The 24,904-nt window shown below is 54.5% G+C and overlaps 1 protein-coding gene and 1 long non-coding RNA gene across 6 annotated transcripts in view; one reads left to right on the top strand and one right to left on the bottom strand.

The window, feature by feature from the left end:
• Positions 1-24,904, top strand: part of ssh (Protein phosphatase Slingshot) — a 264,185-nt gene that overhangs the window by 216,527 nt on the left and 22,754 nt on the right. The window lies entirely within an intron of this gene.
• Positions 19,616-24,230, bottom strand: LOC144121709 (uncharacterized). Its single transcript, XR_013312677.1, has 3 exons — positions 23,602-24,230; positions 23,356-23,483; positions 19,616-22,843 (listed from the first exon to the last, which is right to left on the bottom strand). It is a non-coding gene; the product is annotated as an uncharacterized LOC144121709 (long non-coding RNA).

The following is a 24,904-nucleotide window of genomic DNA, read 5'->3' as shown; positions in this document are numbered from 1 at the left end:
CTCCTCCCATTTCTTTTCTATCTGTAGCTTTGTTATTCCTTCTCAGTAGACGTTGACGGCAGTTTAGCCTCGGCTGGTGCACGAACTTTTGATTTGTCCTTTACAACAGCACTACAGTGAAGCGCACTTTCGTCTTATGTTGTTCAGTGTAACCCCATTTGAGCCCATTCGCCTGGAAGCTGACACGAACGAATACCATAGCTTAGATCTTGACTGGGGTGCTGCAGTGAGAAACTGCGCGCGCCCCCTTTGTATGCCCCTTCCTATTCGGAAACTGAGCTGGTCGGATCGCTGGAATAATTTCATCCTTGCTGATAGCGGATGCTTTCTCGCACTCGGTGAACATTTTCCGCGATAGAGCGTGTTTCTCGGACCGACCCAGTGTTATACGTCAACAAAACTGACGTATGCCCTGAATGCTCCGGCTGTGTATCCGGCAAAACGGAAGTCCGTTCTGAGATGACTGGTCAATTGTGCGTTGCGAATCGATTCTTTGCGGCGGAAAATTGTGGCGCAGAGCAGTGAAGCGGCGGCAGTCGTTACGACTCTCCTACGCGGCGCAAGACCCAACAGCGAGTGATTGGACGCTACCTTCGGTGTAAGCATCAATCAAGAACCTGAGCGCAGCGCGTTGAAAGCCTGACACGGACGAAGTATAATAGTAGATGGAAGAGCACACGTAGGAGCTGCAGAGGCCGCGGGGGTAGCCGACACCCGCCCCTAGTATATTTGCCCTCAGAGCTCCTCGTTCGGGCATCCCCAAATGGCAGTCGCGGGCTAAACGGTGTGTACGTCCGCAGCGCGGAACAGTGCGCGGGCTACCCCGATTCCCAGAAGATGAATGTTTGGACGGAGCAGCGATTTTCGTCCATATAAGACACTCTTCCTGCATGTGACGCCCATGGCTCGAATAGGCTATAGCAACCACGTGGTCCTGTCCGAAGGCCGTCTCCACCTGCTCGGCTGTTAGCTCTGTTTGCTTCTCTAGATGAAAGAGAGGTGCCCAAGATCGCGACGTGAAACCCTTTTGCACTCTCCCCCTTACCGCACCCACCGTACGCGATAGCGGAGCAGTTGGGCAACTTTCAGTCGACCGTGGGAACGAGACGGCGCCCCATTCCCTCCGTTTTGTGCCTGAATTAGGCCCCCATTCTTCTCCGTTTCGTGCACCTTTGTCGCGGCCGAAGAGCTGGAGGGCAGCCCAACAGCCCCCCTCGATGCAGCGCGTGCCGTGCGATTCCCCCGTACTGCGTCTACCGCGCCATTCCTATTAATTTCCGCGCGTGTGCGGCAGGCAGCCTGTCGAGCGCCCCCGTCGCGTTGTCGTGCTCTTGAACCCCTCGGCATTCACGGGCGGCACGCGACGACGCGTATGGATCGCGGTCGCGACCTCGGCGGCGGCAGAGCATTGGAGGAGGAGGGTGTGGTGCGCTGCACGGCACCGGGGACAGGCGCCACAAATCAGGCTGTTTAGCGGCCGTCACGCTTCGTCGCCGGCGACCGGAGCGGGTCTCGCCTTCTGGGCGTATTCCGAGCGAGTTATGCGCGCACAGTCGAGGCACCGACGGGTTTGGTTCGGAGAGAGGTCGCGGTCGGCTCCTTTTCTGCGCTGTGCCACCCACCCTCGGGCCACTGCACGAGGGTCGAGTGACGAGTGCCTTTAACCTTGTCGCCCTGTGAGAAGGAACAAGGGTGCACTCTGTTCAACCCTGTGCGAACCTTCGCTCCCCTGTGGCCGAATTTCTTTTAAGCGCCCGTCTAGAAAGTGTACGGGGGTAAGCAAGAGCGACAGCCGCGTACTCGTGAGCGTTTTCCTGCCTCCTTTATGCAATCAGGCGTACGCTACAGAATTCGAAGGCAGTCAGGATGTGGCTTCCTTCGGTCGCTGTAAATGACGCTAATCTCCTCGATTCCCCCCGTATTGGAAGGTAATACGAGGGCGAATAAATGCCTCATTAGCGTTTCGCGTTGCCCGCGGCGGCGACAACGACCGACGACGCACCGCAGCATCTCTCTTGCCGTACGGGGTTGACCTGCGGTGTGTGCGCCGCGGGCCGCTCGGTCGCCGCCTCCAGCGCGAAATGTTTTCCATTTCTTTCTCTTTTTTTACGAACGAAGCGGGCGAGTGTGCTCCTACACAAGCACGCCCCATTATGTGGCCTGCCATCGGCGGAACTCGCTCCTGTTTTGGCTTTCAGACTAAGCAGCTGTTGGTGGGCTGAGAGAAATTTTTTTTTCTGTTTTTGCGTTCTGGATACGAGCGAAGTATTCCGCGCGCGCAAAACCTGTCCGTCCTCCGAAGCCCTGCTGAAGAGACCAAGTGCGACGTGCCGCACCGAATGCGACGTTCGTTCTCTGTGCTCGTACCTGTTTTCCTCGCGTCAGCTCTCCCCTCTTCTCAGAGTCGGGTTTCTGACCACACTGTTCCTTTGCTTTATTTTTAGACCGGTCGTTGCTTATCCGACGCCTTCCACCCTAGGTTTTTTTTTTTCATTTTTGTCTCCGCGGCTCGCGCGAGATGTGCAGACGCGTGCAATTCGGAAACCGCTCTCCGCCCGTTTGTATATATGTGTATGTGTGTGTGTGTATAATTCGCCCGGGCTAAAAGTGAAACGGTTTGTTTTCCATTTCGCTCGCAGTCGAGCGGTTTGCCGCGGGACCTGTTTTCCGGTTCCCGTCACTAGTTTCATTTGATATACGCTTATAACCAGCGCGATGACAACCCGCTTCCTTGAAAGGAAGGGGGGTGCTGCGAGCGCGAAGGGTCCTTATGGAGAGCGTTGGGTTGGAGCTTCGCAAACCTGTCCGACGCGACTAAGCGAACGAAAAAAGTTTTTTTTTTTTTTTGAGGGGGGGGGGGGGGGGGCGTCACGTTGATAGTGCACTGAACTCGTTATTTTTTTATGAGCTTGGCGATTGGAAGAACCTGCGCTCTCGGGAGCGGCTGTCGTCCCTGTGCCTTGTAATGCTTCGCTAATCTCCTGGCAGCGGTGGCAGAGCAGACGGCCCGCGTCCTTCTCCGGTTTGGTGCGTCTCTTATGCAAATGAGCCAGCCTTGGTTGCTGTCTATACAGTATGGTCCGGCGGTGGCTTGCTTTCGCTTTTCGAAGAAGATAAGCCGCTTGCCTTGAACTTAACGGCAGGCCGCGGCTGGCTGTGGACGAGTGGCCGCAGCTGTGTTGTGCGGCCTTATACGCAACTACCGTGCGATACGACAAGTTCCCGCGACGCGCCGCGGCTTAGCGTCGAGTATTTATACTTAGTATCTCCGCGGTTCGTGCTGATCGTCTGCGTTTTTTTTTTTTGTTGCAGCTTGTGTCCGCTCGCCTCGTAGCGTGGACGAGGTCCCGAGGGAGCATGGTTTAGGCGAGAGAGTCTGTGCAGCGCCGATCTTCGAATTACATTTCGGAGTATGAGCGCTGCAGCTGCGATGTGCATGTCGCGAGAGAAATGGTCAGTTTCAGTTCGACCAGTCTGCGTCCCTCAAATAAATGCGGACGAAAGGTTTCCAGACGACGGCGAGCAGCGAGTCCGAATTCTGTGGAGTGCATGCGCTCTTCTCAAGCGGTGGCAGCTGCATGCGCGGCAGCAGCGGCTTGGGAGCTGGCGATGGGGCGAATCTATGGGTCTCGCGATGGGGCTCGGAGATGGGGCTCGGAGCGCGCGTCTTGACACCTCACTAACTTCTTATGACGTGCGTGTGTGGGCAGTACGTATAGTCTACATTGTGCACCCGAGCCCTCGTTGCAGTCCTGTCTCGCCTGCGTTGCCTCGTTCTGGCACAACGGGGACAAAGCGACCAGTGGGGCAAGGTTGTGTTGCGCCGAGGAGTGAGCTGCGGGTGTGCGCGCACGTGGCGAAATGGGCGGCTGGGTGCGTACTTTACTGAGTGCATGTTAGTCGGCGGGTGAACTGAATATGGCATGTTGCATTGCAGTCCAGGGACAAGGCCAGACCGTTCCACTCGTTCTGTTCGCAGATATTCGCGCTGCCGCGTAGTCGAGCGCCGATGCTGTTGCAGTTAAGGTTAGGTATACTTTAGGAACGATGTGTGGTGTTTCGATTACCAGCCTCGCTTTTCCACGGACTCCACTTTCGAGCAGAAACTCACTGTTCCACCACCGCTGCGTTATTGAGGAAATGCAGCATTTTGGAGAATCGTTCGGCCGCAATAGATTCCAGAACTACAGTCAAGCATTGCAGCCTAATTTCAAATTCGAAGCAAGCGTCTACCCGCCGCAGTGGCACAGTGGTTAGGGCGCTCGGCTACTGATCCGGAGTTCCCGGGTTCGAACCCGACCGCGGCGGCCGCGTTTCGATGGAGGCGAAACGCAATAAGCGCCGGTGTGCTGTGCGATGTCAGTGCACGTTAAAGAACCCCAGGTGGTCGAAATTATACCGGAGCCCTCCAATACGGCACCTCTTTAATCTTTTCTTCTCATTCCCTCCTTTATCCCTTCCCTTACGGCGCAGTTCAGGTGTCCGCCGTTATGTAAGACATATCCTGCGCCATTTCCTTTCCCCAAAAACCAATTTTCAAGCCAGCCTCTCGGAGACCTGCGCGGCATTTTTTTATTCGCGGTCCAATCTCCCGGCCGAACAACTGGTGTCACTACCTCCAACGCTGGCGCTGCGATCGAGGCATCCCTCGGAACGATGCTGGGCAACGCGTCCCGGCGTGCCTCGTGTTGCGCGCGATCCCCGCACATGCAGTTCCCGTGTCTGCGCGCGTGACCGCATGGCGGCCGGAGCGACGCGGCGGGTCACGCGGCGAAGGTTGTGCACTCCGATGCTTGGGCGCCGCTGACGAAACATCGGCGTGGGCGTGTCGCTCCTTCCTCGAACCCGTGCAATCTTCTTCGCGTACGTTCGATCCCCTCTGCCATCCAGCCGGCGTGGGAGTGCGCGCGTGGCTGTTGTCGTGTGAACGGGAGGAACGCGCGTGACCGCTCTTGGATCACTTTTGCTCGGCAGGTGTGCCAGCGGGATCGATGCTCTTTGCTAACGGCCCTCTCTTCTACGCGGCACTGCTGGCTGAAGCTTGAATGCCAAGGAGTTGAATAGGAACCAAAGAGAAAAAGAATGCGATCAAAAAAGCCTCCACCATAGTTGCTTGCATTCGCCTCGACTGCTCGCACCCACGCGTTGTTTTCTTTTTGCTTCGCACCACTGTGTGCGTGCGGCCCGTAGGAGTGCGCGTTGGGATTCGCTTCTCCGTCCGCATCTCGTAGCAGGTGACTGAAGGAGCACCGGTGAGGCGCGTGACGTTTGTTTCTGCGTCGCTGCAGGGGACGCGCAGGCATCGTCGTCACGCGCGCGGCGCAGGGCCGGAGGCGATGGATCCGCTACCTTTCTTCTCCGCTGTCTTGCGTGCGACGCCGTTGCGGTGTTGGCTCGTTTCGCAACCCGCGTCCGGCGCGCAGCGCGGTGGCTTTTGTGCGCTAGCTTTGCGCCCGTTGACCTGCCCTAAAGCGGCGATGGGGACGGCCTTTCGGATGTGTGGCTGCGGACCAAGCTGGAAAGACCCTGGATAGCCTTCGTGGTCGCTTTGCGGTGCTGCGAGGGCTTCGCGCGTCCGCCGCCACCGAACCAGGCCGTGTGGATCCAGGATCTTTTACACCAGCCTGCAAACGAAGTGAGCAGCTGGCCTAACTCTCATTCCTTGGTGGACGCCGCTGAGAATTTAGCTTGCCCGGCAAGTTTTGCTGACTAGGTTGCAGGCCTATCAACCAGCTGGCACCGCCGCCTCGCCCAGGCAACAACGAGCCGGCACCGTAGATGCAGTGGGCCTGGCGTTCAAATGGAATCGGGTGAAGGCGACGAGCCACCGCCGCATACACTGTTCATTATTGCCCGTTGCTCTAGCGGCGATGAGCAACTGAGCAAAGTTTATCGGTTTGGTTTGGTTTTATGGGGGTTTAACGTCCCAAAGCGACTCAGGCTATGAGGTACGGCGTAGTGAAGGGCTCCGGAAATTTCGACCACCTGGGGTTCGCGCACTGACATCGCACATTACACGGGCCTCTAGAATTTCGCCTCCATCGAAATTCGACCGCGGTGGCCGGGATCGAACCCTCGTCTTTCGGGCCAGCAGCCCAGCACCATAACCACTCAGCCACCGCGGCGGCCCAAAGTTTATCGAGTCGGTCGCTAGCAAGCCTTCATCGAATGGTTCATGCATCAGCTGTATACACATACCACGCACGCAAGCACAGGTTAGGAAGTGCATTCACTGCGGATCGCGCTGAAAGAGTCGAACATTCGAAGGCAGCGGCATGCATCCCGTGACTGGTATACGGACAACTATGTCCAGGCGTGCGTCCAGCTGGAAAGTGCGCTAAAGGTTGGCCCTGTACGCGAGGTGTTTGATACTGCCTATCCAAATGTTATCATAGTGGAGAAACGAGGTTATGTTCACGCGAAGTTGGCGCAGCACAGGATCTGTTTGGCGACCACAGTCACAAACCTTCGCCGTGCTCTGAACTCATATTGGTTGACGACGATGGCCGCGTGAAAATAAATAGTGGGTTTTGCCGCAAAAACAGCTGAAGGACGTGAGATGCACCACACTTCAGCGCGGTCGGGTGCGAATTGCTGTCTTCGTCGTGATTTCAGGGAGTCACAAGTTTCGTTTTGGGGTTCGAGCCGTTTGTGGATGCATGTACGATAGTAGTCAGTATAAATGACTGAATGAATTTGTGGCGGGATAAGGGCTGGCCGAACACTCTGGTTATTCACTGGTTGATATAGTTTCGCACTATAGCAAACGAAAAAAATAAAAGCACACAGACAAAAGAAGAAAGCAGTGGACGCCACCGGCATAAAGTGAAGCTTCGTGACGAAAACTTGCGAAACGTGCAAGACTGCAAAAGTAGCATAGGCATGCGTGTACACAAAAGAAGAAACTGAATGAAAAGAAGAAAAGGATGTACATACCTAGTAATAAGGCCGTGCCTATGCTGCACCTTCATTTGCGTATACACGTGCTTTGTTAGCGTCCGTACGTGTATATCTTACCCCTTTGGTATGATGCATATGTTGATGCAGATGTTTGCCGCGGTGGCTCAGTGGTTATGGCGCTCGGCCGCTGGCCCGAAAGACGTGGGTTCGATCCCGCCCGCGGCGGTCGACTTTCGATGGAGGCGAAATGCTTCATGCCCGTGTACTGTGCGATGTCAGTGCACGTAAAAGAACCCCAGGTGGTCGAAATTTCCGGAGCCCTTCACTACGGCGTCTCTCCTAGCCTGAGCCGCTTTGGGATGTTAAACCCTCATAAACTGAACTCATAAACTAAACTGAAGCAAATGTTTGCTTAAACATCTGAACTTGTTGCTGCTTGTACGTCTTCGGCGTCTTCCCGTCGTTAATTTGAGCTATGAGATTTTTTTTTCGTAAATGAAATTAATGGAGTCACACAGAGAATAGTTACGATCTCGCGCGCGCTTTTCGCAGGGAGAGTCTAGCGAAGCTGCGGCTTGAGATTGGACGCACTCTCTCTGGGGCTGCCCCACGTGATACGGTGTTGCTTTTCTGCCGCTCTCTGTTGTTGCGCGCTCCAGACGTCGGCGTTCTTATCGCCCTCTTTTCTTTTTTTGTCTGTTCTTCTTTCATCATCGCTCGTTACTCAACGGAGTGTTCTCCGCGGCGCGCCTGCCTCTGCCGTGTTCGCCGACTTCTGCCGAGGGCCTTCCGGAAACACACAGGGAGCATCCGTTGTTCCCGCTGCGTGGCGCAAACTGCTCGTTGTGCCTTTTTTTCTTCTTTTTACCTGAATTCGCGCGCGCACTCAGCGGCGTATGATTCGCGCTCTCGGCACGGCCGTCTCCCGCCGTCATTTCTGCGTAGCAGCCCCTGTTTACCGCGGGTGCTGACTCTGAGAGAGGTATAAACGTGCACTGTGATGACGGCCATTATTGAGTTATAGGCTTATAGCCCACGCTGCATCGTTGTTCGCAGGCTGCGTAGTTTGCGCAATTTTTTTTATGTATCTAGTTCACGTGTCGACGCAGGGAGGATTTGGCGGCTTAGCCCAGCTGGGGCAACACGCCTACAGCGGTTGCGGGCATCAACCCACTTCTCAGGGCCGCTGCCGCGCTGTCTGATAGCACGTTTGTACGTTTTCCCTCTCGAGTAAATCGATCTTTTGCGAAAGGCTTCAATGGTTTCGTTTACCTCGTGTATTATTTTTATTTTATCGTTTTTTTTTCTTTGTCGGTGTAAGCGCGCGCGCGGCAGAGACGAACTATCCGGCAATGCGCGCCCGGTCTTGCTGCCTCACATGTAGTAGCACTGCCCAGCACGACTTTGGCTGGCACGCAGCGAACGGGTGTTTTCGCTTTGGTTCGTTTCTTGTGAGCGCATATGTTGGGATACATTGCCTGAGGCGAGCGGTGCAACGATGTCCGCGGTGACGGAGCAGGCGAAGCGCATCCATATATTCGACGGAGAAACTGCCCCGCGCGCCGGGCAGTTTTTTTTTCCTGGAAACCGGGTAATCCGGCTCTTTCGTTGACCTCCCGGTCTTGAGCGGTCACTCTTGTTTTGCTTCTCCTTCCCCCCGGAGCCCCCGGGGGCCAGCGAGGGAAGTCCCCTTCGCACAAACCGCGCTCTCTGACTCACACTCCTCGGCTTGGCCAGACGTCGAACGTGGCCGCAAGTCCGACTGCTTGTCGTGCGGGGATTGTAATGTGCTTGGCGCGGTGTGACGGCGCCTCTGTTGTGGTGGTCGGCGCTCGACTGGTTGTTGTGTACCGACGCGTAGATGTTGCTTTTTGCGAAGTGGACCGTTTTGAATGTACGTGGCGAACTCTTCGGAAGATAAAGCAGAAAGAAAGGAAGGTGAGCCCCAAGGATGCTATGCTCCTGGGAAGAGAGATGGATGCTCGCAGCCATGAGCGTTGCGCTGGAGCCAAGCTGGCAGTCGTTCATAGCGACCGGCTCATGCGAAGTTCGCCGTGCATGCTGCGTGCGGGACACTGGCGTCGTCATCTGCAGGCCGTCCTCTCCCATCCCTCACATGGCCCCTTTCCCTCCACCGTAGCGTCTTCAGACGAAAAACAAACATGGTTTTGAATCAATCGGCGTGTCTGGTTTGCGAAGGCTTCTGTGTTTGCATACGGGTCGACCTTCTGAGGGGTGGCCCTGACAGATCTCCCACTGAAAGTGGCTAGTTCGTCTGCAGTTTGCGAGGCCGTTGAAAAAGCTCTGAATCCCGCACGCCACGCGTTACGGCAACGTTAAGAATTTCGTAGTTTCCCGCACACGTGCTAATTTCTGTGGATCCGGGCACGTTACGCAGCGGGTGTTTCCTAAACAGTCGTTGCTATCCCGTTTCTGGACGTGCTTGTTAGATCTCTCACGGTGTCGTCGCCTATGGGAAGGGGCGCTAGATTGTCACTTCCGCGCTGTACTTGCCTGCTGTGTTCGGGGACGTTTTCAGTGTTGAAGTCTCCGTACGCAGTCGCCGTTCACACCTGTGCGAGGGTGTCTGAACATCGGACATTTGGGTGCCGTATTTCTGTCGTACCCACCTCGAGAGGGTGCCGACAACAGCCTTTCCTTTTCGCTTTTCCAACCTTCCCGATCCGCGTTGTAAGCGGCACCTCGTGAGATTCGTGCATGGCGACGTGCATTGCGAATGCGTCTTTCCTTGCGTCATGCTGCGTGAAGGCAGTTTCGCCCACCGTTGCGGAGAGCGACGCCGTACGTTCGTACGCTGGGAGGATCCACTGAGTGTTTGGCATCGGGGTCCCGCTAATCATCGATCCGCGTTCCTTTGTGTCTCGCAACTGCTGCCGCTACTGCCCGAGGGTGAACGCATGACGGCGTGGAAGGTGCTTCGCAATTGTGCCGGCGCTCGCAGCGAGAGAGAGGGGACTCCACGCAACCTCCCGCGTACACAAAGGGCCGCGCAGTAACGGCTGCATCATCGGAAGCGAGGGGATTCCGGTGCCCAGGTTGGCGCGTGTCCGCCCGCGGTGTTCATCCCGGCGGGGGGGATCGTCGCTCCCGCGCCGGCGAAGAAGCGCGTGTTTGCCCGAGCCGACGCCTCCCTCTGTCTGCGCATGCAGAGGGCACGCGCGGGTTCCGCCTGACATCTTCGCCGTCTCGTCGTCCGCTCGTTGTTGCGGGGTGTCGCAATGGACCGCTGCGGCTGCGGCCTTTGCTTTCTGCGTCGCTTGGGTCTCCTCGCTGGAGAAGACGCCACTCTCGTCCCGGGACCTCGTCGCGCAATACGACGCCTCTTCCAGCAAGGAGTCGTAAAGAAAGAAGTAAAGAAAACGTTGCCTCGCCTTTGTGCGAGCCGTCGCGCGAAGACTGGCGACGTTCCGAGGGCTCTCGAGTGAGAGCGCGCGCGCACGGCCCGCTGTGTTGCGCGTCCGGTTTCCTCGGCGTCCTGCCGGCGAGGCGCGGCTTTTGCCTTCGCTGCTGCTGCCGAGGAGTCTTTGTTCAGAGGGCACGCGGCCGACGCCGAGGCGAGGCTTTGTTTCCGGGGGGCAACCTGACGCGTGCGCACCACACGCAGCAGCACTGACATATTACCCGTCCGCTTACAAGGCGCCTCTGCACGTGACCACCCGGCTCCCGGTCTTCGGCTTTCAGGGTCCGTAATGAAACGGAAGGGATAGAATTTCCGACGATTTCTCCGCCGTGGTGTCTGTTCGTCCTTCTGGAAGAGTACGTGGTAGACAGCTGACGCTTCCTGAGATGCCTTGCAGTGCGTAGGCAGGCGTGCACTGCTTGTCTTGGTGGGGGAGCCGGGCATGCACGTGCGCCTACTTTCGGGCCCGCATTATATCTGTAGAAGGGTAACCACGCTTGCGACCGCGATTGCGGTTTGCGCTGGCAGCGTTTCAGCCTTAGCTGAAGATGGGCTGAAGTTTAGCGCTGGAGGGCGCTATCCCTTCTGCTCGATGATGCGTTGAAGGCTGTAACAAGGCAGGCATGAGACTTCGTCCGCTTTTTGTTCGAGGCGGCTGTTAGTAGGCAGCCAAGACAGCCTTTTCGTCCAATAGGTTTTTTTCTCGTTTTGTCGCCTCGGCACTTCAAGCCACGCTATTGGCTACTGCAGTCATGAAATTGGCGTGGTGCTCCAGCAGTTAACTGCCACCGGTCACTTTTACTTTTCTTCATCACACTCCCTCTCTGTGCACACCCACGCTGTGTTGGACAGCGTTTGTCGGGACCATTGTAAGAGGAAAGGACCACAGTGAAGCGGTCTGCGGCGCGGGGCTGAATCGCGCACGGCGACCGCTTGGGACAGAGCGTGAGCGCGCTGTGCCGTCGTCATCGTCAATTATGCACAATCGGCGCCGGCCATCGTTTCTCTCCCGGCCCCCGTCGGTGGCGCTGCCGAGGGCGTGGCCGCCGCCGTGTGCCGCGCGCTGATATCAATTCGCCGACCTGTTGCACGCGCGTGCGGGACACGGGGCGTAGTCCTAATGTGCCCGAGATGCGAGGCGCCTTTGTCTCCGCCTGCTACCGCCGGGTGAGTTAGCCACGCAGAGCCTGCTTCCCAGCCGGGTCCACCTCGGGAGTGCCGCTACTGTCTTACCGATCTGCATGCAGCCACTGTGCGGCCGTATTAATGGCTCCGGATGACGGAGAGGCGTGTGTGGGGCATTGAGGGCGTCTCTTTTCCGTGCACGAGGTGGGGCCGGCATAGATAGTGAGCTTGTCTGTTGACGATCGTTTTTACTAGAGGTTCGATACACTTGAGACGTTGCCTAGCATTGTGTCGTGGCTCTCTGAAAACACGAAAACGTCGATGCCTCCCTTCCACTCGTATACCAGTGGCAGGGGAGCAGGTGCAGTTCACGATAGCAAGTTCCATAAGCCATACAAGGTACACAGTGGAAAGAGTTGAAAATATCTAGGAATGGGTAGCCCACTTCCATAATGCGTCGATCAGCGATGCTTGGGGGGGGGGGGGGGGGGTGAGTAAGAGTAAACCGATGCACGGTAAACAGAGGCACGACGAGACGTTGCGCATACCTTTGTGCACAACTGTTGGAAATATGGGCTTGGAATTCCAGGAACTAAGGCGTCATTGATGCACATGAAATGGGGCTTCGACGTGTCGTGTGGTCGTCATCCCTCATGGCGCGGAAGGCGGTGCAAATCAAATCGTCTGAAATAAGTGTTGTCAGGGTAGCCATAATCCCCCTCCCATGCAGGCTCGTCGCATATCTGAGCCGGCCGCTTTTCCAACGAGGGAATAAACACGCTTATCTGATTGCGAAACATTGCCATATGAAACGTGGCCACATTTAACCTGCCTGCTACGGTGCTGTTACTGTTGTGCTCAGAAGGGGGTCGCTAACACTCATTTTCGGTGATTAAAAATGAAATTAAATTTTTTGTGAGAAAAAGGAAAGGTACGGATAGAGGATGCGAATCGAAGTTATTCATTTTTTTTTTACCCTGCTTGTGTTCCGAGGCTGCGTTGTGGTAGGAGCGACTTCACTCTGGTGCTGCCGCTATGCGCACGCTTCGAACAAACCCGCGTTTGCTGTCGGTTCTGTGCGTGTACATGGCACTCCCCGACAGCCGCCGTCTTTAAGCGGTCATTGCCTGCAACACAGTTACGGAGCCGCGCATGTGTGTGTCGTCCATGCGCAATCGCGCACTGGCCTGCCACTTCGCTCGTGAAGTCGGAGTATAATGTGGCCGAGGCTCTGGCTCTGCGCCCGTAATGGCTCGCCCGAGCACTGGCAGCTGGATGCGCGAGGGATTCCCCCCTCCGGGTGCCTAATGGCCGCCTCGTCGGGACAAAGTGCATGCACCGCGTCATCCCTGGCTTCAGTTCAGCAACCTTCCGCGAACCATCGGGGCTTCATCCTGTGCCGAGGAAGAGGAGCATGCTTTTGCTGGCGTCGCCGTCAGATGTCCGCAACGAGAATGGCCAAGCTGCGTCTCGTTCGCTCTGGTGGCAGGGCCAACGTGCTCAGCTAGGCCCTTCGAATGTGTGCAGCCCGGCGTGTGTCTGCGTTTCGCGGGCATTCCGCCGCTTTTGGCTGCCGTGCTTTCACGGTCGTTTCGTTGTGAGGCTTCTCTCTTTTTGTTCCTCACCGGAACGAGTTCACCGCGGCGAACGTCCCGTCGTTTGGCTGCGCGGCGGTCGGCTGGGCGCCCGGCCGCTTAGCAGCCACGTCTGGTGAGTCAGTGCCCGGAAGCCTTGACCGGGGCCACCGCGGGGCGCCAGAAGCCTCGCGGCGCCGTCGGACCGGTGCCGGCGAAGCGAGAGCCAAACGGCGTTTCCTGCTTCCTCGGCGTGTACCAGTGCGCAGAGGAGAAGGTGCTGCAAGGGTAGCGTTAAATGGCTCCGACCATCTGACTGCAAAGTGCGAGCAATTGTGGCGCAAGTCCGGACGCGTTAATTGCCTTGTGGATGTGCAATAGTTAGGACCTTCGGTTGACACTTTTACAGCGATAACTTTGGGGGACTTCCTGGGAGGCAGATGCCGTTGGCGTCTGTAGCTTCGTAGTATGTCGTAATCACGAGGTCCAGCGTTCAACTGCTCGCCAACGACACCGTTATCCGGGTGGGACTCCGAGGTATAGTGGCCTCAGCGTACACCAGTGCTGATGAATCCTCGAGGAGTTGTTTGCCATTGTTTGGAGAGCACTCATTACCGCATTGTTGACATTCGAGGTTTAAATGCTTGACATTCCTCAAACAGCCACAGTTGGCTTTGGCTTGTCTACAAAAATTCAGTATTTTCTTAGTTTTGCTTGAAACAACTTGCCTAGCTTTCGCTCGTGTTTCAAGCCAAGGTGCTTCTGCGCATGTGCTGTATATTGCGCGAAACTGGCACCTGTTTAGCAACGCAATAATGCGTAAGTACACCCATCCTCATTAAATACTGATGTTTTCCGTACATCTGACGTGATTACAAGGAACCGTGCACCGAATGCCATATCAACGTTTCACTGGCGAGTATAGATGCGTCCCGAAAATGTTCGCTTGAGGACGATGTCATGAATTTAGTAGCACGCGACCTGTAGCCGCATGAGTCACTTGTGCAGTGAGCTCACTAGGTGGCGCACAGCGGCGGCCTTGTCGTAGATGATTTCAGGAGCAGGCAGTTGTTGATCATGAGGAGGGGCTCAGGGGCTGAAAGAAGCAGACGAGCTCAGCGCCGTCTGCAGCCACACCGTAAATTTAATGGGGATGGGTGCTCTTACACCATCATGCACATCATCCACTCGTCTGGCCACCAGGATTACGTGTTTCTCATGTTCATCGCTACTCGTACAGCCATATCTCTCCCAACTGTGAAAGAGGAAATAGCCTGACATGGAGGTGCACAGCTATTTCAGCGTTGGCCGCCACGGCGGTGCCCGCTGTCTCCGTTGGCGACGCTCTGTCACGGATCACGGCGCTGCGCGGCGAGCGCGTGGTGTACACGCATGCGCGGCCGAGCTGCTCGTGCAATGATGTAGTACTAAGCGCGCGCCGTCTCTTGGCGAGCTGCCACGCTGGCCGCTGATGTAAGCGGGAGCAGAAGGAAATGGTTGGCTCGGCAGGCGATGAGCCGGAGAGGCATCTGTTCTGGACCTTGTAGGTTCGTCCTGTTGATGGGCACTGCTTTTTTTTGTTTGCGCGCCGTTTTTTTTGTTGTTTTCACACTTTGTGAGGCAGAGGTTGAGACTGCAACTCGTTTGGACGCCGACAAAATGCGGCACAAAGTCGTTGCGTCTGGAGTGAGGCATGGCTCAAAATGCCTGCCAGTGCAGGATCTTCGTATTTTAAACGAACGGTCTTGTTGGAAGTGTGCGCTGGCACAACGTTGCTGCGACTTTCCCGCACGCTCTGCGGCTCTTTAACATGCGCGACGATCTTACCGTTTCTTCTCGGGTGTATTTATCGGCCGTTTGTAATGGGTGTTTCATCCGCCTCGTCTTCGCACCGTTGGCCCGAGCACTGACTGTTCCGCCGTCGTTTGCCAGTGCGATTTTAAGTAGCTTACCGAAGCGTCCTTCTTTCGGCACAACCCGTATCGTCGGAGCAGCGTGTAGATAGAGTTGAAGATAGACAGACGGCAAGGCGCCGCCCTTCTCGACTGACCGATCCAACGACAGGGTTTCGACTCCAAGTGTATTCCGATGTTTTTTTGGCGCCTCCATGATATGTAACCATCCGCCATTTGTCGAATGGGGCGCGTTCATGTATGCGTGGATGTATGCGTGCACGGTAGCTGCATATCCAGCTCCCCCACCGCCGTTGTCGGCAGCGACTCTTTCGCCTTTGGTCTCCCTGCTTTACTTGCTCGCTTCTTTTCGTAAGAGGCGCGTTTCGCTTCCCGTGCAGCGGCGGAACTCGTTTGTGTGGCGCGCGCCGCCGGCCATCCGGTCACGTGGGACGGCGCTGTGCTAGCGCGACGGCGGTCGGTGGCGTCTACGCGTACACTCCTTTCTTCTTCTCACGGGCCGGACGCTTTGGTGCAGCTCTGAAGCCTCAGCGAGCGCGTCAGAAGTCTCTTGACACCCTGCTGGACCACTGCGCTGCTGGCCTCACGGGGGCTCTCGCGTGTAGGTGGTAGATATTTATTGTCTTGCCGTTCTGAACGGGCCGCTGACAGCTGTCATCTCGCCGATAAGCCGAACAAATAACGCCTGTTTTTCCGGAACTGTTGTGTTCCGCCACCTGTGTGTCGCCGAAGAACGCCGTTTACCGTTCGGTCTAAGGAAGATGTGACGGCCCTTGCATTCCCGAGAAGCTTCCTGTGGGAAAACCGCTCGCTGCTGCAGCGAAAGCACCGGGACTCGTTCCTGGCGTGTATTGAGGCTGCAGCTCCGTCCATCCCGCTGCTGCCCACGCTTTCTTCACTGTGCGCGCTTGAACAAAGCTCATAATCAACACGGACTATACCGTTCGGACTGTACCGTCCCTGCGAAATCCTCCTCGCAGCCAATAGCCGCAGTGACGTCTCAGTCCGGGGTGAAGCGGGCGCAGTGGCGGCGACTCGTCTTCTCTCGCTTGGCGTCAGCCTCTGGCGCGCTGCACGTAACTACGTCGTCGCGCTGCGCCGTAGACTGCGTGGCTAACGGCGCGTGACGAATGGACTGCGAGACCGAAGCTGCTGCGGCAGTGCGCTGCGAAGCGCTTTGTCGCCCGGCTTGCTCGCTCTCTCCTTCGTTGTTTTCCTCAACTGGCAACAATGAAGCGTGTGGTGGCTGCAGGGGCCGGTGTGCTCTTAAGTGGGTAGCCATTTCCGGCTAGGTCGCCTTTTGAACAACCCATTTGGCAAGTCGCGTCGCTCGCTGGAAGTCTGCGCGTCGTCGGCGAGGCCCTCGTCTTTTGCCTCGCTCGACATTCGCTGCCGAGTGTCTGGCTTGTAGTCGCAATGCGCCGGACGTTAATTATTTCCTCGTGGACGCAACACGAATGGATGAACGGACGTGAATTTGGGAAACATCTCCGGCAGGCTAATCAGTTCCAATCAACGCGTCTTCAATCTTATACCGCATACACCTACGGATGGTACGGGCCGAGACTCTCCGCCGTTGACACTTGAATGGATGGCGGCTTTTAATTACACTGCTGTAATCACAGCGATCAAACTGGTTCGGCAGGAATGGCGTAGTGATTTTGACCCGGTAACTCTCTAATTTAATGTATAAGCTTTGAACGACACATTTCGCGATCATCACTTCCGTCTCGTACACTACGGAAACAGCTGTGCGACGCTCTGTAAGACAAGGCGCCACTAGGAAACCTGGGCGTTTTCTTTTAAACAATGCCCGACGACAGTCTTCGCGGACCTATGGACACAAAGGCTTCTCTTAAGGTCTGCGTCAGTCTCGCAGTTTTCACAGAACTGCCTCACGTTGCCGGCTACGGAATATGCCATCGGGTCTCCGGGAATCGTAGCAGCCAACGACCCGCGTACATGGAAAAGCGATCGCGTGCTGCTGCAGCTGCTGCTCCGCGACAGCCTTCCGAGCGTGGGCAGCTTGCGGGGGAAAAAAAAAAAGAGAAGCGGTGGTTGCCACGCTCTCTCCACAAGAGCAGCGCGTTTCATAACCCTTCAATTTTTCGCCGTCGCCTCCCCTCTTTTGCTTGTTTGTTTTCCCGCGGATTCGCGTTTCCCGGCACGCGCGCGTTGGCCGGCGGCCCATCATTATGCGCGTGCTCTTGGAAGCCCAGCGGCTTCTCGAGTTGCGGCCCTCGTGACGACTCGCATTGCGTGTCCACTTTGAAAGACGTCGCTTTGTTTTAGGCAAGCGCTCGGGTGGCTCAGATGACTCGAATAAAGCCGTGCGAGTGTACTCGACGGTTACATAACTTAGCCTACCGCCGCTGCCCTCTCTTGCGTCTTAAAAGCGTCACTAGGATATAGTAACTCGGATGCGTGTCGGCCTTCTCGAGCGCGTCGATCCTGGTGGCAAGGCGCCGAGGTAGCCTGGAAAGGGGCACCCATCGCGAGGGCTGCGAGGCGACCCTGCGTGCTCTGGGCTGGAGGACCAAAAAGCTTTGGTCCATCGGGCGCCAGTGGCAGCTTCGACCGATGGTGTCCCGGACTAGGGATGTCACCTAGCGTAGCGAGGCGTTACCCCTCAAACCTGCATCAACAAAAGTTTATCCTACCTACCTGTTTGACAGTTGTCGTTGCTTATTCGCTCGACATATCCCTTGACGTACGCAAACTGTCAGGCCCTCCACTACGGCGCGCCTCATAGCCTGAGTCGCTGTGGGACGTTAAACCCCCATAAACCAAACCGTATATATTGCATTTCGTTTCGCTGATTTCTTTTTTTTCCTCCTCTTCTTGTAGTGTTGTTTCGTGCAATAACGCGGGAAAGAAAAGCGTTCAGCCTACGCGCATCTGCATACTTGGGTCTGGTAGCGCGCACCTGCACGCTTCCTCGAGAAGCTTGCATGCCCACGAGCTGATTATAATGTGCGCACTTCTCGCATACCTAACAAGTCGGCCCACATCGCGCGTCTGCATGCGCGGAAACTAACCGCGTCGCCTCGTCCGCCATGCTGCCGGCGACTGGCTGCATATACGGTGAGGTTGCGTCAGGCAGCCAGGCAGTGCCTATTTATCACGCGTTGCCTCCGCATCCTTTGCGTAGCATGGAACGCTGTGCAGGTGAATTCGTTGCCGCCGAAATTCAGTAACAGCGTTATGTCCTTGTTCGCATTAGAAGCACTCTTCAGCGTTTGCGCCATTGGGTAAAATACCGCTGCCTTTCTCACTCCGGAGAAAAAGATTGAGAGACTATTGCGATGGTCCGTAATGCTAAATTTGAGAGCAGCTTTGCACACGCCACCTGCCACGGCGAGAGCGGAGCAATGGACTACCGGTTACGCTGACAACGCCGGCGACTGCGACGCGGAAACCAGGGACGGGCGCCTAAAAGGGCTACGCTGTAAAAACGGATAATCTTCACGCATGCGCACGCACAGAAGCGTGTGAAATGCATTCATTGGTGCTTACGGAATTTTTACCGGACGTACGTTCAGCGTCGCTTTGCGGCTTTTTGCGCGACCTGATCCTCCGTGAGGAGAAATCTGTTGAGCCGGATTTTGAACGCATTTTCATCTTTCTTTTTTTCTGGTGGTCAGGTAGCCGTAAACGGGGAAAGTCGCCATGCTCCCTTTGGTCGGGTCCCGTTGGCTTTGCAGAAACTCTGAGGCTCAATCGAGCTCGCGGGTCGGTGCGCGGATTGGTAAACGCTGCAGCTGAGTTTGGCGCATGTGCTCCTGCCCTTAACGACAAATGAGATATCGTCGCGAATAGCTAGCGAGGCCTAACTAGCCATTGCGTGACGCCATCACACTATGCCGCTGAGGAGGAAAACTCCGAGACGTGACGTTGGCTGCGTGAAAAATCAAAGAACAGATGCGGACATAAGTGAACGGAACACGCTGTTCCGTTCTAAGTGCAATCACGGTTTCCCTACCGGAAGAAACACTGTGCATGATAGAGAGAGAAACTTTATTGGCGCCAAAAATTGGTCGATTCAGCGGGACCCGGTTGTCTTCATGTTGAAGTTTTGAGTCTTCCAGGCGTGGTGCCCTTATTCCAGGGCCCCACTGAGTCTTGCTATCTCATACGCATGTTGGACCAGTCCTTTTTGGACCGCCAGCACGCTGCTGTTGAGCATGAGAAAGCGCACGTGTGTCCACTACGAGCATGCACCCTCCGTAAGATAGAGAGAGAGGACTTATTGACGGGAAAGGCAGGGAGGTTGGCCGGAAAAATATCTGGCCTGCTACTCTGCACTGGGGAAGGGGAAGAGGAGGAAAAAGATGGTCACGATGGGGGGTGATGATGATGGGAGAAGGCAGATGTGGCTAAGGTGCCCCGCCATAATTAGTTCGGGCTCGAACACGGGCTTTCTCCTTCAAAACAGTGCATGTCCCGTGGCCGGCAGGGTGAACCACCATAGATGCCAGTTTCAATTAGGCAACGCGTGTTAAACTCGGTTTGCTTTTGTCTGCATGCACCTGTACAATATAGTTGTGCCACGTGAAACGTTGTCTTAGCCTGCTGACTCAGTCTGCCCCCTTTCAGCCGTATACTACTTGGGTGATCCGTTGCGTAATACAGCGCTGGGGCGCGATTACGGATCAGTCTCAAAAAACTGTCTCAATATTGAGACAGTGACGTCAAAATGACGACACCGAGAAATGCCGACCGCCGAATCGGCCAATGCGGAGCAAGGAGGCGGTGGGCTCCGCCCCGAAACCACTAATCGCACGACAAGGGACCGTAGACTAATGTTTTGCAGTAAAAACGCAGTGAATAAAAACGAGTAATGTTTTATTTTGCTAAGTAACTGTATTTCAAACCCAACAGCACCAAGCAAAAAAAGCAGTGTTTTTATTTTTGCAATTAAGTTTGCTGTTCAGTCACTTTTTTTGCCGCGAAGGTGTGCTGTCAGCGGTATAGCGTGAACATGTTAGTCTGAAAATGAACAAAAACGCAATGAAGAAAACAAGCAATGTTTTATTTTGGTAGTAAACTGTGTTGCAATCTCAACAACACGAGGGAAAATTAGAAGCATTCTCAGTTTTGCAATGAAATTTGCTGCAGGTTAACTTCTCTTGCCATGAGGGCGCGCTGGCAGTGGCATAACGTGAACATGGCGGCCTGCAAGAAAACAGCTGATTCCATGGCTAGTTCCTGTTTTTTCGCGTGTCGTCTAAAATCAAGGTACTTTGCGGATGTCTTAAGTGCGCAGAAAAATCTGATTGAAGGCAGTGAATGCTACGGGCCTGCCGAGATCAACTCACAAGCAGCGCTCGGCTCGAAAATCGACGAAGACAACTTTAGTCTGTGTTCTCGGTCGGCGCCTATCGATCACCGAGTGACGTGTGGTTCTGTTTATTTTCTTTAGAAAATACCAGAAAACCATGAATCATCACATAGAAGCAACTGCCGACAGACAGGTGCAGCTGCTGATAGCTTGCAATCTCGGTGCGGGAAATGAGAGCCGACACGGCCTGCCTCTGTGGCAGCACTCTTCTGCCTCGTAACCAAGTGTTGCCGCCCACATCGGGCTAAGCACTTGATGTTCCGTTTGTATTTTTGTAGCTCCGTTCGGTTTATGTTCAGTTGTTGCCGTAGTTTCTTTTTTTAAATTGTGATGTTTATGCTCCACTTTGTTTAGAGAGAAAGGAAGCACTTGACTTGATAACTTTGCTATTGTCACCGAGGAGAGAACGAGCTTGTTCCATTAACGTTATTTACTGATCATGTAGTAGATCCAGGGTCAACCAGGAAAGAAGTAGTTTGCTTGTATAGAGGCTAATTGCAACTGGGCAGAAAGTTGAGCAAGTTTGTTCATGTTTGCTGGTACGCAGCGCTTGAATTGCATATGATCCAGGGCAGTGAGGTAGGTAGGACAGGGCAGTGATGTGTAATATTGTATTTTGCTCAGCAGGCGGAGTGATGTTGGTATAACTGGGTTTGGTGAGGGCAGTGTTTGAAGGGCTTTAAATACTTTGCATAGCTTCTAACATGCACTTCCTTTCAGGTCGGAAGACCACTTGTTTTTGTTTTTTTTTAAATTATGGTCCATCATATCTGAGACACCCTGTATACAGGCCACTCCAGTTTGAAAGGGAACAGCCAGTTGAAAATGACTAGGACATTAAATACCTAGGCGAAAAGTAGCTTGAAAGCAGTTGCACTTATCACACATATTATATGATAGCACAAGGAGCTTGTCCGGCCATTCGGCATTGTCACCGTCTCGTGTCATCATGGACAAGACTTCATAGCCCTGTGTTACGCAAACCAAGCTAGGTGTCAGTTATGGGGCAATAACCGAGTGCTCAAAATTTCCCACAATGGAGCTGCCTGTATATTCTTAGAGCTGTAGAACATTTCCAGTAACGGTGTTGCATGATGTGTGATTGTAAACTAACCTCTAATCACACACCATCTCCTTGATGATGTGTCTGTTACACATCTTTGTCTATCAGTGAAGATGTTCTAGTCATTCAGCAGTCATTGTAGCCACTGCACCTTACAATCTTTATTATGCATTGTTGTACAGCGGTTTCCTTGCAGTAGGTACAGCTTTTAACACAGAGCGAAACCCCTAGCCACACACCATTACGCTAAAAGCTTAGCTTTGGTATTTACACTACTTATATGTGCCAAAATGTTTTGTAGTCTGGAAAATGCATCATGTACACTGTACTATGCCATATTTATTGTACAGGTAGCCTCTGTATGAAAGAAAACATGCACTTTTAACTCAGTTTTTCAGATTTTTTTTCTTAACTGCACTCAGAAATGCCATACGGTAAATGTGTGGTAAAGTATGCTTGTATGTACACTGCCTTTTCTGCAATAGAAACACTCGTGTCAAATGCTGTGCCTAAAAAAATAAACGCGCTTACTGAATGTATGATGCAATAAAAAACAGCTTTTTGATTCCAACAAGCATCACAAATATTTCATGCCTTATTCCAGCACTACACGTTTGGTTCATGCATGTTCGTCACACAGGTAATGACCACAGGCACTCCACCAAGCTGGAAGGAGACAGCAGAGAAGGGGCAGGTGGGCTGACATAAGCATTGACAAAAGAGAGTTCAAAATGATGCTTTTCAGAAATTGGGCGAGCTGCTTCAACACCTTTTCCGTCTTCAGGAAGAGACTGTGCAACATGCTGCTGAGGGACTGGAAGATATACTAGCAAACACTGAAAATGAAGTGGCAGCCGGTGGGGGCACTTGTCACTGCTGGCTTCTCGCTGCACACAGGTTGGCCAAGGGCACAACCACATCACACAATTGCTCACACACTTGCAGATGTGTGTTGTGCAATGACACAAGGAAATGACAGTGGCAACAGGGGAAGAGTGCCTGATATGACTCTCTATGCCAGCATGGTGAGTCGTCTCTGGACGCTAGATTTTCCATCGCAACTGCCGCTGCACCATCCCTCGGTACGCCTTCCTCTGGAGACGGGTCGTCCTAGAGAGGCCAAAAGTACAGCACCGTATGCTCTTCTCAGGAGGCAGGCGAGGAGGGATCCTGTCTGTACGAGGCAGCCACCATTTAGAAGTGGCCTGTTGTTATCTGGGTCAGAGGTAGTGTCGCCTGCACCCTCTGCTGATATGGGCACATCCAAACAGAGGCTGTGAAGTGCAGCACGTGCGGTGATGATGCGCACTGTCCACTTCCACTGGCACTGGTGCATCCGGTGTCCTTGAAAGCAACGGAAGCAGCTCTTCGGCACACCAATACAGCGCTCAGCCACAAATTGTGTGAAAGCATGTGGCGTGTTGTACAGGCCTTCTGCTGAGTCAGGTCTGTAATGTCATGCAACTGGTGCAGGCAGCCATGGCTCCAGTGGGTAGACATAGTCTCCTGCATAACAAAAAATGATGCAGCTAAGCATGTCCTTTCTCAGTGATCTCAACAGCATTACAGGACACTCTGCTATACAGTAGAAAACTCACGCCAAGTAGCCCACAGGCTTTGCTGAATATGACATTCAAGAGCATACATACATGCAGGATTTAGATGTATAAGTTAGCACTACTGTAAGGTCAGTCTTTTACCACCATATTCATATAAATGATGCGCTATGATTGCCTACAAAACACAAGCGCTGTCAGGTGCATTTTGCTTTGGTTTCTTCAACAGGAAAGGCTATGCATTTCAACAATGTAATATGTGTCCTGTGTTTCTGCTGCAATTATATTTAACAAAAGGAAAGGGTGGCAATACACTGTATCATACTGTAAAGTGTCTGCATTTGTGTAACTGTCCAGACTGATTCTTGTAGCTTTAGCAGATCCGGCCAAATGCATAGTGCTGGAGCTCAATAGATGTGACTGAGTTCGCCCGACGGGTGACACGGCTATTTTACTGCTTACCCAGAAAAAAAATCACCGTCGTCCAGCAGGCCTTCCTCCGCCTCGGAATGCCGCCAGACAAACGCGTCGCGGAAGGATCCGGGTCAGCGCGAGTCCACGGCCAGGATGCACATGTTCGCGCCACAGATCTGAGAAAAAACAAGCACAGCCCGTACTCACTCTCGCTGCCGAGGCCCGCACTTGTAGCTCATGCACTTGTAGCACTTGAACTCATGCGGTCAAAAACAGTGGCCGAGGTATACTCACTATTACGTCCGCAGCGTAGAACCGCTTGCGGCTCGTTCGCAGCACTGCCCCCAGACTCCTTGATAGTGATGAGTGCCCAATCGACACACCCGACGACGCCGGAGATGCTGCCGCGGCGAACGTTTAGGCAAAGGACGCCCTCCTTCGCCGCCGCCTTCCCCTCGGGTCTCCTCGGAAAGCGAACACCCCCCTTCTGTTACCCAACGTTGACATTGGTCTCCGCTGCCCGCCGCAAAGGCTTGTTCACAGTCGGTTGGGCTGCGCCGACGTTTTCTTCATTTCCAACGGCGCCTTGAAACCCACCTGCCGCTCCACTGACAGCGCACTCACCCGCGCACTTCCGAGTTCAACGGCGAGTTCGTCGCACAGACACTGCGCAGTCTCCTCGAAATAACTCTCCCGCGCGTCAAAGTCGTCTTCATGCACCCTCCGACACCGTTGCTCGCGCGGTCACCCGCGTATACGACGATGTAAACAGCCGCCATTTTCTGTCTCAAACGTGTTGATACTACTTTTTCCAGTCTCAAAAAATCGTCTCAATCTGCTCGCATAATTAGATGGCCAACGTCACCACTTCTGCGCCATTTACGACGTCAGTCAGTGACGAAAAAAATCAAAATGGCCGCCGACCAATAGGAGACAGCCAAATGATATACTTTTTGAGACAATTTCGATTGAGACTGATCCGTAATCGCGCCCCTGCTTTCGTCGCCTGATCGCATCTCTGCGCTCTTTTGGCGGCCTGTTCGGGTTCCCCTGCTCCTCCGTCGCCTTCCGGGAAACGCGACAGTCCTTTCTTCGAAGGAGGTCCCCGAAAAGGAAATCGGCTGCGGCCGTGTGGGCACACCGTCGGCGCCGCCCCGCTCCCACGCGCTGCTGTCCTTTCTTGGACGCGTATACTCAGTCGCCGAGCCGAGCTCACTGCCGCGTCTTCAGCCGACGCTGCCGGGTTGCTGCTACGATGGTGATCGGTGGCCTTCCGCACTGCGCTCGGTGCTCGATTCCACGGGCGGTGATCCCCGCTTTTCCCGAGTCGAACGAGGGCTCTTGAGGCTGGGCTCTGCCTAGTGGATTCAAGATTTTGCTCTTCTCAACGCCTAGGAGGACAAAGAATTCAAGAGGAGTGCCTGCGGCTGACCTGGTGCTTTGCCGTTGGCTTGCCACAGTGCTAGTGGTGGTACCGTAGTAAATAGGAGGTTTCTTGAGAAGCCCGCATCGAACCAGCGCCGATACATCGACGCCCGAGGAGTCGTCGCCTCTTGGTCGGAAGAGTCCTCGTCAGTCGCTGTGCTGTGTTGTGAAA

Source organism: Amblyomma americanum, chromosome 2 (assembly GCF_052857255.1).
Source record: "Amblyomma americanum isolate KBUSLIRL-KWMA chromosome 2, ASM5285725v1, whole genome shotgun sequence".
Lineage (NCBI taxonomy): Eukaryota > Metazoa > Arthropoda > Arachnida > Ixodida > Ixodidae > Amblyomma > Amblyomma americanum.
Note: the sequence above shows the minus strand (reverse complement) of the source record. Positions and strands in the feature narration are given on the sequence as shown.